Raw genomic sequence first — 14,090 nt, 5'->3', positions numbered from 1 at the left:
AAATACATTGGGAACAAATGACCGGTCGCTCAAGACCTCTGTGAAGTACAGGAGCGTGCAACAAGAGGCTGTTTCCGCCCGGTCTCGAACCGGGGACCTTTCGCGTGTTAGGCGAACGTGATAGCCGCTACACTACGGAAACCTGCAGGGACCGCTGCTGGTGTCTCGCTTGCGTTTCGGGCTGAGAAAGGGAAGCGTCACTTTAGGCAGGGGGCGCTGGAGAGAGGAACAAAGGGCGCGATGAAACAAAATGCCGAAACCCGGGATCGAACCAGGGACCTTTAGATCTTCAGTCTAACGCTCTCCCAACTGAGCTATTTCGGCAGTGCACAGAGCCCACAGCCACCTGCTCCAGCGGCATGAGCGCACCAAGAGGAGCGGGAGAGTGTTGCAGGAACGTCACTCAGAAGGAAAGCCACCCAGCTGCGCCCTCTGAGCTCTGTCCAGCGCATCTTCCTCGCATGGACTCCTGCCTGCGACGGGCAGGAAACAATTAGCAAGAACAGAACAGCACCCCATGGGTGTCTCATGACCACACCTTAGGTTGTGACACGTGCAGGTGTGAGGGGTTGCCGGGCTACTCTGGAGCAGAGCTTGGGCGGAGGGGGGGCGGGAAAGCAGACAAAGAGGTGACACCTCAAGGTCTGCACGATCACAGCTCTCCGCCGCCCCAGGCTTCCGCTCGATAAGCTACTGGACACACCCGCCCCTCCTCACACAGACCGTGGAAAAGCACCCGAGTGGGAGGGCTCTCTCTTCCTCCCAGGAGCTCTTGGACACGACGCACAGACAGAGCGCGGGGAGCCGCCGCCTGCAAACACGGCTCCAGGCAGGACTCCACTCCGCAGGAGCCGCAGAGCAGAGGAGATGGGGGCAGCTTAGTTCCTGTGCAGAGACCTGAGCTGTTGTTGCTGCGGACGCTGTCTTTTCTGTTCTCGGGGTAGGAGTGAATGTTGAGTTGCCCTTAGAAATGAAGCAGAGCACTTCAACGGCACGGGTGTGTGTGTGTGCGTGCGCCCTGGTGATTCTGGGAGACAGATCGAACCTGGGCTAAAAGAGAGGGGGCTTAGCCCTCTTCCATTTGCTAGTTCAGAGTTGTACAACCCATTTGTATCTGCTAGGCGGCGCAGTCGTCGTGCACAAAGAACGCTTTGAAAAGCGTCAAAAGCAAGTCATTCCGAGTTGGTCGTTTGTGTTTTCCGTTCAGACGCGAAATGCTGAAATGATCTCTCGGCTCCTCGGTTGTCATTTCTGCTCCGTAAAGGAATCACAGCACGCGTCGCCTTCCAGCACGCTGGGTCGGGACACGATGCCGGGGATCGAAGGGTGTGATGTCTTCCTCGTTAGTATAGTGGCAAGTATCCCCGCCTGTCACGCGTGAGACCGGGGTTCGATTCCCCGACGGGGAGTAGAAAGCTTTTCTTTTACCTCCTTAGAGAAAGGACTGCCTTTCACTTCTCTGTTTTCTTTCACAGCGTCGTGCACCTTTTCATTGCTCTCGCTTTCAGAGCCTCCGCACGGCACACGACTCGACATCAGAAAGCACATTGAAGTGAAAGCAGGAAGCGCTGCGACATGCACTGTGCAGATCCCGCCACACTAAGAGGTGAATGGGTCTGTTCGATGCACAAAGAACGCTTTGATAAGCGTCAAAGGCAAGTCATTCCGAGTTGGTCGTTTGTGTTTTCTGTTCAGACGCGAAATGCTTCGGTTGTCATTTCTGCTCCGTAAAGAAATCACAGCACGCGTCGGCTTCCAGCACGGTGGGTCGGGACACGATGCCGGGGGTCGGAGAGAGCGATGTCTTCCTCGTTAGTATAGTGGTGATTATCCCCACCTGTCACGCGGGAGACTGGGGTACATCAGGACGCGCATTGGAGTGAAAGCAGGATGCGCTGCGACATGCACTGTGCAGATCCCGCCACACTAAGAGGTGAGTGGGTCTGTGCGATCACAGCGCTAGGCGAATCCCCAATCCCCTTTTGTGCGTGGCGACAAAAGGAGCCGGTCTGTTTCCGCCCAGTTTCGAACCAGGGACTTTTCGCGTGGGAGGCAAACGTGATAACCACTACACTACGGAAACGGTAGCAAACCCTTTCCAGCGGCCCAGTGCTGAGCTTCGCCAATGCGATTCAGCTGCTTCCAGTGCCTTTATTGGAGTGCGCTGATGGACCGTGCTCTCTCTCCAGAGACCAGCACGCCTGTCATGGACGGAGCAGGAAAAGCGGCGCCACATTCTACAGCCCTCTCCACGCAATCGACGAAATCGGGCTACTGAAGTGGAGAAAATCGCCTCTCCAGAAAGTGCAAATATCATCTTGGAGAGTATAAATCCTATTGCCGAAGGTCAGCCCTGTCTACCAGAGTAACCCTCCCACCTCCTGCAGCGATGATCAGCTCGTCTCACACGCGAGAAGTCTTCGGTTGGAAACAAGCGCCCCCTCTTCTCGCGCGTTTTGCACGTTCGAGTGGTTTTAATGCGGCTCCTTCGTACACGGTGCTGATCTTTTGGAAAGCAGGAGGCAAAACTGACACGTTCCCATACCGGGAGTCAAACCCGGGCCGCCTGGGTGAAAACCAGGAATCCTAACCGCTAGACCATATGGGAGCACACAACCCCGCTGTTCCGGGCATCATGCAAGCAAACTACATAAATATGAGAAAACACGCAAGAGAGTTGTCACTCAGAGTGTCGAACGGTCGATGTATACTGGGGCTCAGTTGAAATGCAACGTCAGGACTTTTCCGAATTAGGTCACACGAAGAGAGCACAGCCTTTTCCGCCCTACCATGTGTGTATCGGTAACTCGCCGTGATCGTATAGTGGTCAGTACTTTGCGTTGTGGCCGCAACAACCCCGGTTCGAATCCGGGTCACGGCAGAATAGGGGCGTCTGCTTTTACTACTTGCGCGAATGAAGGCAAAAAAAAGCCAATCGATGTGAACGAACGGCGCTTTACAGAGGAGTACTGCCTGACTGGATCGTTGATGAACGACAGAGGCCACTCCGACCTCTTCTCGGTTTTCTTCAACGACTTACTAAGGATCTTCTTCACATTCGCCCATGCAGGGGAAGCCAGTTACACCAAAGCAAACGCAGGAAAGTGCATTTCAAGCAGAGACCAGGAGGGACTTGTTTACACCGAGAGTGGTCGGAGAATGGAACAATGCGCCCAGCCCTGTTGCTGGAGCCGATTCTTGATGAGATCTTGGGCTCACTGGATGCTAATCTTTCTGTTGTTCTTGCAGGTCCTGCGCTGCTTTTGAGCCGACAGAGCTCGTCCTGGTCTGTCGGCACAGCCCAATTGCAAATGATCGGCTCCGCGTACAGAAGGAACGTGCGTTTGGTACAAGAGTGCATGAAGGCACCGGAAATACATTGGGAACAAATGACCGGTCGCTCAAGACCTCTGTGAAGTACAGGAGCGTGCAACAAGAGGCTGTTTCCGCCCGGTCTCGAACCGGGGACCTTTCGCGTGTTAGGCGAACGTGATAGCCGCTACACTACGGAAACCTGCAGGGACCGCTGCTGGTGTCTCGCTTGCGTTTCGGGCTGAGAAAGGGAAGCGTCACTTTAGGCAGGGGGCGCTGGAGAGAGGAACAAAGGGCGCGATGAAACAAAATGCCGAAACCCGGGATCGAACCAGGGACCTTTAGATCTTCAGTCTAACGCTCTCCCAACTGAGCTATTTCGGCAGTGCACAGAGCCCACAGCCACCTGCTCCAGCGGCATGAGCGCACCAAGAGGAGCGGGAGAGTGTTGCAGGAACGTCACTCAGAAGGAAAGCCACCCAGCTGCGCCCTCTGAGCTCTGTCCAGCGCATCTTCCTCGCATGGACTCCTGCCTGCGACGGGCAGGAAACAATTAGCAAGAACAGAACAGCACCCCATGGGTGTCTCATGACCACACCTTAGGTTGTGACACGTGCAGGTGTGAGGGGTTGCCGGGCTACTCTGGAGCAGAGCTTGGGCGGAGGGGGGGCGGGAAAGCAGACAAAGAGGTGACACCTCAAGGTCTGCACGATCACAGCTCTCCGCCGCCCCAGGCTTCCGCTCGATAAGCTACTGGACACACCCGCCCCTCCTCACACAGACCGTGGAAAAGCACCCGAGTGGGAGGGCTCTCTCTTCCTCCCAGGAGCTCTTGGACACGACGCACAGACAGAGCGCGGGGAGCCGCCGCCTGCAAACACGGCTCCAGGCAGGACTCCACTCCGCAGGAGCCGCAGAGCAGAGGAGATGGGGGCAGCTTAGTTCCTGTGCAGAGACCTGAGCTGTTGTTGCTGCGGACGCTGTCTTTTCTGTTCTCGGGGTAGGAGTGAATGTTGAGTTGCCCTTAGAAATGAAGCAGAGCACTTCAACGGCACGGGTGTGTGTGTGTGCGTGCGCCCTGGTGATTCTGGGAGACAGATCGAACCTGGGCTAAAAGAGAGGGGGCTTAGCCCTCTTCCATTTGCTAGTTCAGAGTTGTACAACCCATTTGTATCTGCTAGGCGGCGCAGTCGTCGTGCACAAAGAACGCTTTGAAAAGCGTCAAAAGCAAGTCATTCCGAGTTGGTCGTTTGTGTTTTCCGTTCAGACGCGAAATGCTGAAATGATCTCTCGGCTCCTCGGTTGTCATTTCTGCTCCGTAAAGGAATCACAGCACGCGTCGCCTTCCAGCACGCTGGGTCGGGACACGATGCCGGGGATCGAAGGGTGTGATGTCTTCCTCGTTAGTATAGTGGCAAGTATCCCCGCCTGTCACGCGGGAGACCGGGGTTCGATTCCCCGACGGGGAGTCGAAAGCTTTTCTTTTACCTCCTTAGAGAAAGGACTGCCTTTCACTTCTCTGTTTTCTTTCACAGCGTCGTGCACCTTTTCATTGCTCTCGCTTTCAGAGCCTCCGCACGGCACACGACTCGACATCAGAAAGCACATTGAAGTGAAAGCAGGAAGCGCTGCGACATGCACTGTGCAGATCCCGCCACACTAAGAGGTGAGTGGGTCTGTTCGATGCACAAAGAACGCTTTGATAAGCGTCAAAGGCAAGTCATTCCGAGTTGGTCGTTTGTGTTTTCTGTTCAGACGCGAAATGCTGAAATGATCTCTCGGCTCCTCGGTTGTCATTTCTGCTCCGTAAAGAAATCACAGCACGCGTCGGCTTCCAGCACGGTGGGTCGGGACACGATGCCGGGGATCGAAGGGTGTGATGTCTTCCTCGTTAGTATAGTGGCAAGTATCCCCGCCTGTCACGCGGGAGACCGGGGTTCTATTCCCCGACGGGGAGTAGAAAGCTTTTCTTTTACCTCCTTAGAGAAAGGACTGCCTTTCACTTCTCTGTTTTCTTTCACAGCGTCGTGCACCTTTTCATTGCTCTCGCTTTCAGAGCCTCCGCACGGCACACGACTCGACATCAGAAAGCACATTGAAGTGAAAGCAGGAAGCGCTGCGACATGCACTGTGCAGATCCCGCCACACTAAGAGGTGAGTGGGTCTGTTCGATGCACAAAGAACGCTTTGATAAGCGTCAAAGGCAAGTCATTCCGAGTTGGTCGTTTGTGTTTTCTGTTCAGACGCGAAATGCTGAAATGATCTCTCGGCTCCTCGGTTGTCATTTCTGCTCCGTAAAGAAATCACAGCACGCGTCGGCTTCCAGCACGGTGGGTCGGGACACGATGCCGGGGGTCGGAGAGAGCGATGTCTTCCTCGTTAGTATAGTGGTGATTATCCCCACCTGTCACGCGGGAGACTGGGGTACATCAGGACGCGCATTGGAGTGAAAGCAGGATGCGCTGCGACATGCACTGTGCAGATCCCGCCACACTAAGAGGTGAGTGGGTCTGTGCGATCACAGCGCTAGGCGAATCCCCAATCCCCTTTTGTGCGTGGCGACAAAAGGAGCCGGTCTGTTTCCGCCCAGTTTCGAACCAGGGACTTTTCGCGTGGGAAGCAAACGTGATAACCACTACACTACGGAAACGGTAGCAAATCCTTTCCAGCGGCCCAGTGCTGTGCTTCGCCAATGCGATTCAGCTGCTTCCAGTGCCTTTATTGGAGTGCGCTGATGGACCGTGCTCTCTCTCCAGAGACCAGCACGCCTGTCATGGACGGAGCAGGAAATGCGGCGCCACATTCTACAGCCCTCTCCACGCAATCGACGAAATCGGGCTACTGAAGTGGAGAAAATCGCCTCTCCAGAAAGTGCAAATATCATCTTGGAGAGTATAAATCCTATTGCCGAAGGTCAGCCCTGTCTACCAGAGTAACCCTCCCACCTCCTGCAGCGATGATCAGCTCGTCTCACACGCGAGAAGTCTTCGGTTGGAAACAAGCGCCCCCTCTTCTCGCGCGTTTTGCACGTTCGAGTGGTTTTAATGCGGCTCCTTCGTACACGGTGCTGATCTTTTGGAAAGCAGGAGGCAAAACTGACACGTTCCCATACCGGGAGTCAAACCCGGGCCGTCTGGGTGAAAACCAGGAATCCTAACCGCTAGACCATATGGGAGCACACAACCCCGCTGTTCCGGGCATCATGCAAGCAAACTACATAAATATGAGAAAACACGCAAGAGAGTTGTCACTCAGAGTGTCGAAGGGTCGATGTATACTGGGGCTCAGTTGAAATGCAACGTCAGGACTTTTCCGAATTAGGTCACACGAAGAGAGCACAGCCTTTTCCGCCCTACCATGTGTGTATCGGTAACTCGCCGTGATCGTATAGTGGTCAGTACTTTGCGTTGTGGCCGCAACAACCCCGGTTCGAATCCGGGTCACGGCAGAATAGGGGCATCTACTTTTACTACTTGCGCGAATGAAGGCAAAAGAAAGCCAATCGATGTGAACGAACGGCGCTTTACAGAGGAGTACTGCCTGACTGGATCGTTGATGAACGACAGAGGCCACTCCGACCTCTTCTCGGTTTTCTTCAACGACTTACTAAGGATCTTCTTCACATTCGCCCATGCAGGGGAAGCCAGTTACACCAAAGCAAACGCAGGAAAGTGCATTTCAAGCAGAGACCAGGAGAGACTTGTTTACACCGAGAGTGGTCGGAGAATGGAACAATGCGCCCAGCCCTGTTGCTGGAGCCGATTCTTGATGAGATCTTGGGCTCACTGGATACTAATCTTTCTGTTGTTCTTGCAGGTCCTGCGCTGCTTTTGAGCCGACAGAGCTCGTCCTGGTCTGACGGCACAGCCCAATTGCAAATGATCGGCTCCGCGTACAGAAGGAACGTGCGTTTGGTACAAGAGTGCATGAAGGCACCGGAAATACATTGGGAACAAATGACCGGTCGCTCAAGACCTCTGTGAAGTACAGGAGCGTGCAACAAGAGGCTGTTTCCGCCCGGTCTCGAACCGGGGACCTTTCGCGTGTTAGGCGAACGTGATAGCCGCTACACTACGGAAACCTGCAGGGACCGCTGCTGGTGTCTCGCTTGCGTTTCGGGCTGAGAAAGGGAAGCGTCACTTTAGGCAGGGGGCGCTGGAGAGAGGAACAAAGGGCGCGATGAAACAAAATGCCGAAACCCGCGATCGAACCAGGGACCTTTAGATCTTCAGTCTAACGCTCTCCCAACTGAGCTATTTCGGCAGTGCACAGAGCCTACAGCCACCTGCTCCAGCCTTCCTGTGTTGCGGCATGAGCGCACCAAGAGGAGCGGGAGAGTGTTGCAGGAACGTCACTCAGAAGGAAAGCCACCCAGCTGCGCCCTCTGAGCTCTGTCCAGCGCATCTTCCTCGCATGGACTCCTGCCTGCGACGGGCAGGAAACAATTAGCAAGAACAGAACAGCACCCCATGGGTGTCTCATGACCACACCTTAGGTTGTGACACGTGCAGGTGTGAGGGGTTGCCGGGCTACTCTGGAGCAGAGCTTGGGCGGAGGGGGGGCGGGAAAGCAGACAAAGAGGTGACACCTCAAGGTCTGCACGATCACAGCTCTCCGCCGCCCCAGGCTTCCGCTCGATAAGCTACTGGACACACCCGCCCCTCCTCACACAGACCGTGGAAAAGCCCCCGAGTGGGAGGGCTCTCTCTTCCTCCCAGGAGCTCTTGGACACGACGCACAGACAGAGCGCGGGGAGCCGCCGCCTGCAAACACGGCTCCAGACAGGACTCCACTCCGTAGGAGCCGCAGAGCAGAGGAGATGGGGGCAGCTTAGTTCCTGTGCAGAGACCTGAGCTGTTGTTGCTGCGGACGCTGTCTTTTCTGTTCTCGGGGTAGGAGTGAATGTTGAGTTGCCCTTAGAAATGAAGCAGAGCACTTCAACGGCACGGGTGTGTGTGTGTGCGTGCGCCCTGGTGATTCTGGGAGACAGATCGAACCTGGGCTAAAAGAGAGGGGGCTTAGCCCACTTCCATTTGCTAGTTCAGAGTTGTACAACCCATTTGTATCTGCTAGGCGGCGCAGTCGTCGTGCACAAAGAACGCTTTGAAAAGCGTCAAAAGCAAGTCATTCCGAGTTGGTCGTTTGTGTTTTCCGTTCAGACGCGAAATGCTGAAATGATCTCTCGGCTCCTCGGTTGTCATTTCTGCTCCGTAAAGGAATCACAGCACGCGTCGCCTTCCAGCACGCTGGGTCGGGACACGATGCCGGGGATCGAAGGGTGTGATGTCTTCCTCGTTAGTATAGTGGCAAGTATCCCCGCCTGTCACGCGGGAGACCGGGGTTCGATTCCCCGACGGGGAGTAGAAAGCTTTTCTTTTACCTCCTTAGAGAAAGGACTGCCTTTCACTTCTCTGTTTTCTTTCACAGCGTCGTGCACCTTTTCATTGCTCTCGCTTTCAGAGCCTCCGCACGGCACACGACTCGACATCAGAAAGCACATTGAAGTGAAAGCAGGAAGCGCTGCGACATGCAGTGTGCAGATCCTGCCACACTAAGAGGTGAGTGGGTCTGTTCGATGCACAAAGAACGCTTTGATAAGCGTCAAAGGCAAGTCATTCCGAGTTGGTCGTTTGTGTTTTCTGTTCAGACGCGAAATGCTGAAATGATCTCTCGGCTCCTCGGTTGTCATTTCTGCTCCGTAAAGAAATCACAGCACGCGTCGGCTTCCAGCACGGTGGGTCGGGACACGATGCCGGGGGTCGGAGAGAGCGATGTCTTCCTCGTTAGTATAGTGGTGATTATCCCCACCTGTCACGCGGGAGACTGGGGTACATCAGGACGCGCATTGGAGTGAAAGCAGGATGCGCTGCGACATGCACTGTGCAGATCCCGCCACACTAAGAGGTGAGTGGGTCTGTGCGATCACAGCGCTAGGCGAATCCCCAATCCCCTTTTGTGCGTGGCGACAAAAGATGCCGGTCTGTTTCCGCCCAGTTTCGAACCAGGGACTTTTCGCGTGGGAGGCAAACGTGATAACCACTACACTACGGAAACGGTAGCAAACCCTTCCCAGCGGCCCAGTGCTGAGCTTCGCCAATGCGATTCAGCTGCTTCCAGTGCCTTTATTGGAGTGCGCTGATGGACCGTGCTCTCTCTCCAGAGACCAGCACGCCTGTCATGGACGGAGCAGGAAAAGCGGCGCCACATTCTACAGCCCTCTCCACGCAATCGACGAAATCGGGCTACTGAAGTGGAGAAAATCGCCTCTCCAGAAAGTGCAAATATCATCTTGGAGAGTATAAATCCTATTGCCGAAGGTCAGCCCTGTCTACCAGAGTAACCCTCCCACCTCCTGCAGCGATGATCAGCTCGTCTCACACGCGAGAAGTCTTCGGTTGGAAACAAGCGCCCCCTCTTCTCGCGCGTTTTGCACGTTCGAGTGGTTTTAATGCGGCTCCTTCGTACACGGTGCTGATCTTTTGGAAAGCAGGAGGCAAAACTGACACGTTCCCATACCGGGAGTCAAACCCGGGCCGCCTGGGTGAAAACCAGGAATCCTAACCGCTAGACCATATGGGAGCACACAACCCCGCTGTTCCGGGCATCATGCAAGCAAACTACATAAATATGAGAAAACACGCAAGAGAGTTGTCACTCAGAGTGTCGAAGGGTCGATGTATACTGGGGCTCAGTTGAAATGCAACGTCAGGACTTTTCCGAATTAGGTCACACGAAGAGAGCACAGCCTTTTCCGCCCTACCATGTGTGTATCGGTAACTCGCCGTGATCGTATAGTGGTCAGTACTTTGCGTTGTGGCCGCAACAACCCCGGTTCGAATCCGGGTCACGGCAGAATAGGGGCGTCTGCTTTTACTACTTGCGCGAATGAAGGCAAAAAAAAGCCAATCGATGTGAACGAACGGCGCTTTACAGAGGAGTACTGCCTGACTGGATCGTTGATGAACGACAGAGGCCACTCCGACCTCTTCTCGGTTTTCTTCAACGACTTACTAAGGATCTTCTTCACATTCGCCCATGCAGGGGAAGCCAGTTACACCAAAGCAAACGCAGGAAAGTGCATTTCAAGCAGAGACCAGGAGGGACTTGTTTACACCGAGAGTGGTCGGAGAATGGAACAATGCGCCCAGCCCTGTTGCTGGAGCCGATTCTTGATGAGATCTTGGGCTCACTGGATGCTAATCTTTCTGTTGTTCTTGCAGGTCCTGCGCTGCTTTTGAGCCGACAGAGCTCGTCCTGGTCTGTCGGCACAGCCCAATTGCAAATGATCGGCTCCGCGTACAGAAGGAACGTGCGTTTGGTACAAGAGTGCATGAAGGCACCGGAAATACATTGGGAACAAATGACCGGTCGCTCAAGACCTCTGTGAAGTACAGGAGCGTGCAACAAGAGGCTGTTTCCGCCCGGTCTCGAACCGGGGACCTTTCGCGTGTTAGGCGAACGTGATAGCCGCTACACTACGGAAACCTGCAGGGACCGCTGCTGGTGTCTCGCTTGCGTTTCGGGCTGAGAAAGGGAAGCGTCACTTTAGGCAGGGGGCGCTGGAGAGAGGAACAAAGGGCGCGATGAAACAAAATGCCGAAACCCGGGATCGAACCAGGGACCTTTAGATCTTCAGTCTAACGCTCTCCCAACTGAGCTATTTCGGCAGTGCACAGAGCCCACAGCCACCTGCTCCAGCGGCATGAGCGCACCAAGAGGAGCGGGAGAGTGTTGCAGGAACGTCACTCAGAAGGAAAGCCACCCAGCTGCGCCCTCTGAGCTCTGTCCAGCGCATCTTCCTCGCATGGACTCCTGCCTGCGACGGGCAGGAAACAATTAGCAAGAACAGAACAGCACCCCATGGGTGTCTCATGACCACACCTTAGGTTGTGACACGTGCAGGTGTGAGGGGTTGCCGGGCTACTCTGGAGCAGAGCTTGGGCGGAGGGGGGGCGGGAAAGCAGACAAAGAGGTGACACCTCAAGGTCTGCACGATCACAGCTCTCCGCCGCCCCAGGCTTCCGCTCGATAAGCTACTGGACACACCCGCCCCTCCTCACACAGACCGTGGAAAAGCACCCGAGTGGGAGGGCTCTCTCTTCCTCCCAGGAGCTCTTGGACACGACGCACAGACAGAGCGCGGGGAGCCGCCGCCTGCAAACACGGCTCCAGGCAGGACTCCACTCCGCAGGAGCCGCAGAGCAGAGGAGATGAGGGCAGCTTAGCTCCTGTGCAGAGACCTGAGCTGTTGTTGCTGCGGACGCTGTCTTTTCTGTTCTCGGGGTAGGAGTGAATGTTGAGTTGCCCTTTAAAATGAAGCAGAGCACTTCAACGGCACGGGTGTGTGTGTGTGCGTGCGCCCTGGTGATTCTGGGAGACAGATCGAACCTGGGCTAAAAGAGAGGGTGTTTAGCCCTCTTCCATTTGCTAGTTCAGAGTTGTACAACCCATTTGTATCTGCTAGGCGGCGCAGTCGTCGTGCACAAAGAACGCTTTGAAAAGCGTCCAAAGCAAGTCATTCCGAGTTGGTCGTTTGTGTTTTCCGTTCAGACGCGAAATGCTGAAATGAACTCTCGGCTCCTCGGTTGTCATTTCTGCTCCGTAAAGGAATCACAGCACGCGTCGCCTTCCAGCACGCTGGGTCGGGACACGATGCCGGGGATCGGCGAGTGCAAGGTCTTCCTCGTTAGTATAGTGGCAAGTATCCCCGCCTGTCACGCGGGAGACCGGGATTCGATTCCCCGACGGGGAGTAGAAAGCTTTCCTTTTACCTCCTTAGAGAAAGGACTGCCTTTCACTTCTCTGTTTTCTTTCCCAGCGTCGTGCACCTTTTCATTGCTCTCGCTTTCAGAGCCTCCGCACGGCACACGACTCGACATCAGGAAGCACATTGAAGTGAAAGCAGGAAGCCCTGCGACATGGTGAGTGGGTCTGTTCGATGCACAAAGAACGCTTTGATAAGCGTCAAAGGCAAGTCATTCCGAGTTGGTCGTTTGTGTTTTCCGTTCAGACGCGAAATGCTGAAATGATCTCTCGGCTCCTCGGTTGTCATTTCTGCTCCGTAAAGAAATCACAGCACGCGTCGGCTTCCAGCACGGTGGGTCGGGACACGATGCCGGGGGTCGGAGAGGGCGATGTCTTCCTCGTTAGTATAGTGGTGATTATCCCCACCTGTCACGCGGGAGACTGGGGTACATCAGGACGCGCATTGGAGTGAAAGCAGGATGCGCTGCGACATGCACTGTGCAGATCCCGCCACACTAAGAGGTGAGTGGGTCTGTTCGATCACAGCGCTAGGTGAATCCCCAATCCCCTTTTGTGAGTGGCGACAAAAGAAGCCGCTTTGTTTCGAACCGGGGACCTTTCGCGTGTGAGGCAACCGTGATAATCACTACACTACGGAAACGGTGGCAAACCCTGCCCGGCGGCCCAGCGCTGAGTTTCGCCAATGCGATTCCGCTGCTTCCAGTGCCTTTATTAAAGTGCGCTGATGGACCGTGCTCTCTCTCCAGAGACCAGCACGCCTGTCATGGACGGAGCAGGAAAGGCGGCGCCACATTCTACAGCCCTCTCCACGCAATCGACGAAATCGGGCCACTGAAGTGGAGAAAATCGCCTCTCCAGAAAGTGCAAATATCATCTTGGAGAGTATAAATCCTATTGCCAAAGGTCAGCCCTGTCTACCAGAGTAACCCTCCCACCTCCTGCAGCGATGATCAGCTCGTCTCACACGCGAGAAGTCTTCGGTTGGAAACATGCGCCCCCTCTTCTCGCGCGTTTTGCACGTTCGAGTGCTTTTAATGCGGCTCCTTCGTACACGGTGCTGATCTTTTGGAAAGCAGAAGGCAAAACTGACACGTTCCCATACCGGGAGTCAAACCCGGGCCGCCTGGGTGAAAACCAGGAATCCTAAACGCTAGACCATATGGGAGCACACAACCCCGCTGTTCCGGGCATCATGCAAGCAAACTACATAAATATGAGAAAACACGCAAGAGAGTTGTCACTCAGAGTGTCGAAGGGTCGATGTATACTGGGGCTCAGTTGAAATGCAACGTCAGGACTTTGCCGAATTAGGTCACACGAAGAGAGCACAGCCTTTTCCGCCCTGCTGGGTGTGCATCGTTAACTCGCCGTGATCGTATAGTGGTCAGTACTTTACGTTGTGGCCGCAACAACCCCGGTTTGAATCCGGGTCACGGCAGAATAGGGGCGTCTGCTTTTACTACTTGCGCGAATGAAGGCAAAAAAAAGCCAATCGATGTGAACGAACGGCGCTTTACAGAGGAGTACTGCCTGACTGGATCGTTGATAAACGACAGAGGCCACTCCGACCTCTTCTCGGTTTTCTTCAATGACATACTAAGGATCTTCTTCACATTCGCCCATGCAGGGGAAGCCAGTTACACCAAAGCAAACGCAGGAAAGTGCATTTCAAGCAGAGACCATGAGGGACTTGTTTACACCGAGAGTGGTCGGAGAATGGAACAATGCGCCCAGCCCTGTTGCTGGAGCCGATTCTTGATGAGATCTTGGGCTCACTAAGAGGCCCCCACTGGATTCTAACCTTTCTGTTGTTCTTGCAGATCCTGCGCTGCTTTTGAGCCGACAGAGCTCGTCCTGGACTGTCGGCACAGCCCAATTGCAAATGATCGGCTCCGCGTACAGAAGGAACGTGCGTTTGGTACAAGAGTGCATGAAGGCACCGGAAATACATTGGGAACAAATGACCGGTCGCTCAAGACCTCTGTGAAGTACAGGAGCGTGCAAAAAGAGGC

At 54.8% G+C, this 14,090-nt stretch overlaps 5 non-coding genes across 5 annotated transcripts; all 5 read right to left on the bottom strand.

Annotated features, from left to right (window-relative positions):
* Nucleotides 1–251: 251 nt before the first annotated feature.
* Nucleotides 252–324, bottom strand: trnaf-gaa (transfer RNA phenylalanine (anticodon GAA)). The gene has a single exon. It is a non-coding gene; the product is annotated as a tRNA-Phe (tRNA).
* A 1,686-nt stretch (nucleotides 325–2,010) lies between these two features.
* trnag-ccc (transfer RNA glycine (anticodon CCC)) lies at nucleotides 2,011–2,083 on the bottom strand. Its single transcript has one exon. It is a non-coding gene; the product is annotated as a tRNA-Gly (tRNA).
* A 1,540-nt stretch (nucleotides 2,084–3,623) lies between these two features.
* On the bottom strand, nucleotides 3,624–3,696 carry trnaf-gaa (transfer RNA phenylalanine (anticodon GAA)). The gene has a single exon. It is a non-coding gene; the product is annotated as a tRNA-Phe (tRNA).
* A 5,597-nt stretch (nucleotides 3,697–9,293) lies between these two features.
* trnag-ccc (transfer RNA glycine (anticodon CCC)) lies at nucleotides 9,294–9,366 on the bottom strand. Its single transcript has one exon. It is a non-coding gene; the product is annotated as a tRNA-Gly (tRNA).
* Nucleotides 9,367–10,906: 1,540 nt separating this feature from the next.
* On the bottom strand, nucleotides 10,907–10,979 carry trnaf-gaa (transfer RNA phenylalanine (anticodon GAA)). The gene has a single exon. It is a non-coding gene; the product is annotated as a tRNA-Phe (tRNA).
* Between the last annotated feature and the right edge of the window lie 3,111 nt (nucleotides 10,980–14,090).

This window comes from Atractosteus spatula, assembly GCF_055471065.1.
Source record: "Atractosteus spatula isolate fAtrSpa1 chromosome 10 unlocalized genomic scaffold, fAtrSpa1.hap1 SUPER_10_unloc_8, whole genome shotgun sequence".
Taxonomy (NCBI): domain Eukaryota; kingdom Metazoa; phylum Chordata; class Actinopteri; order Semionotiformes; family Lepisosteidae; genus Atractosteus; species Atractosteus spatula.
This window is presented reverse-complemented; position numbering and strand designations above follow the sequence as displayed.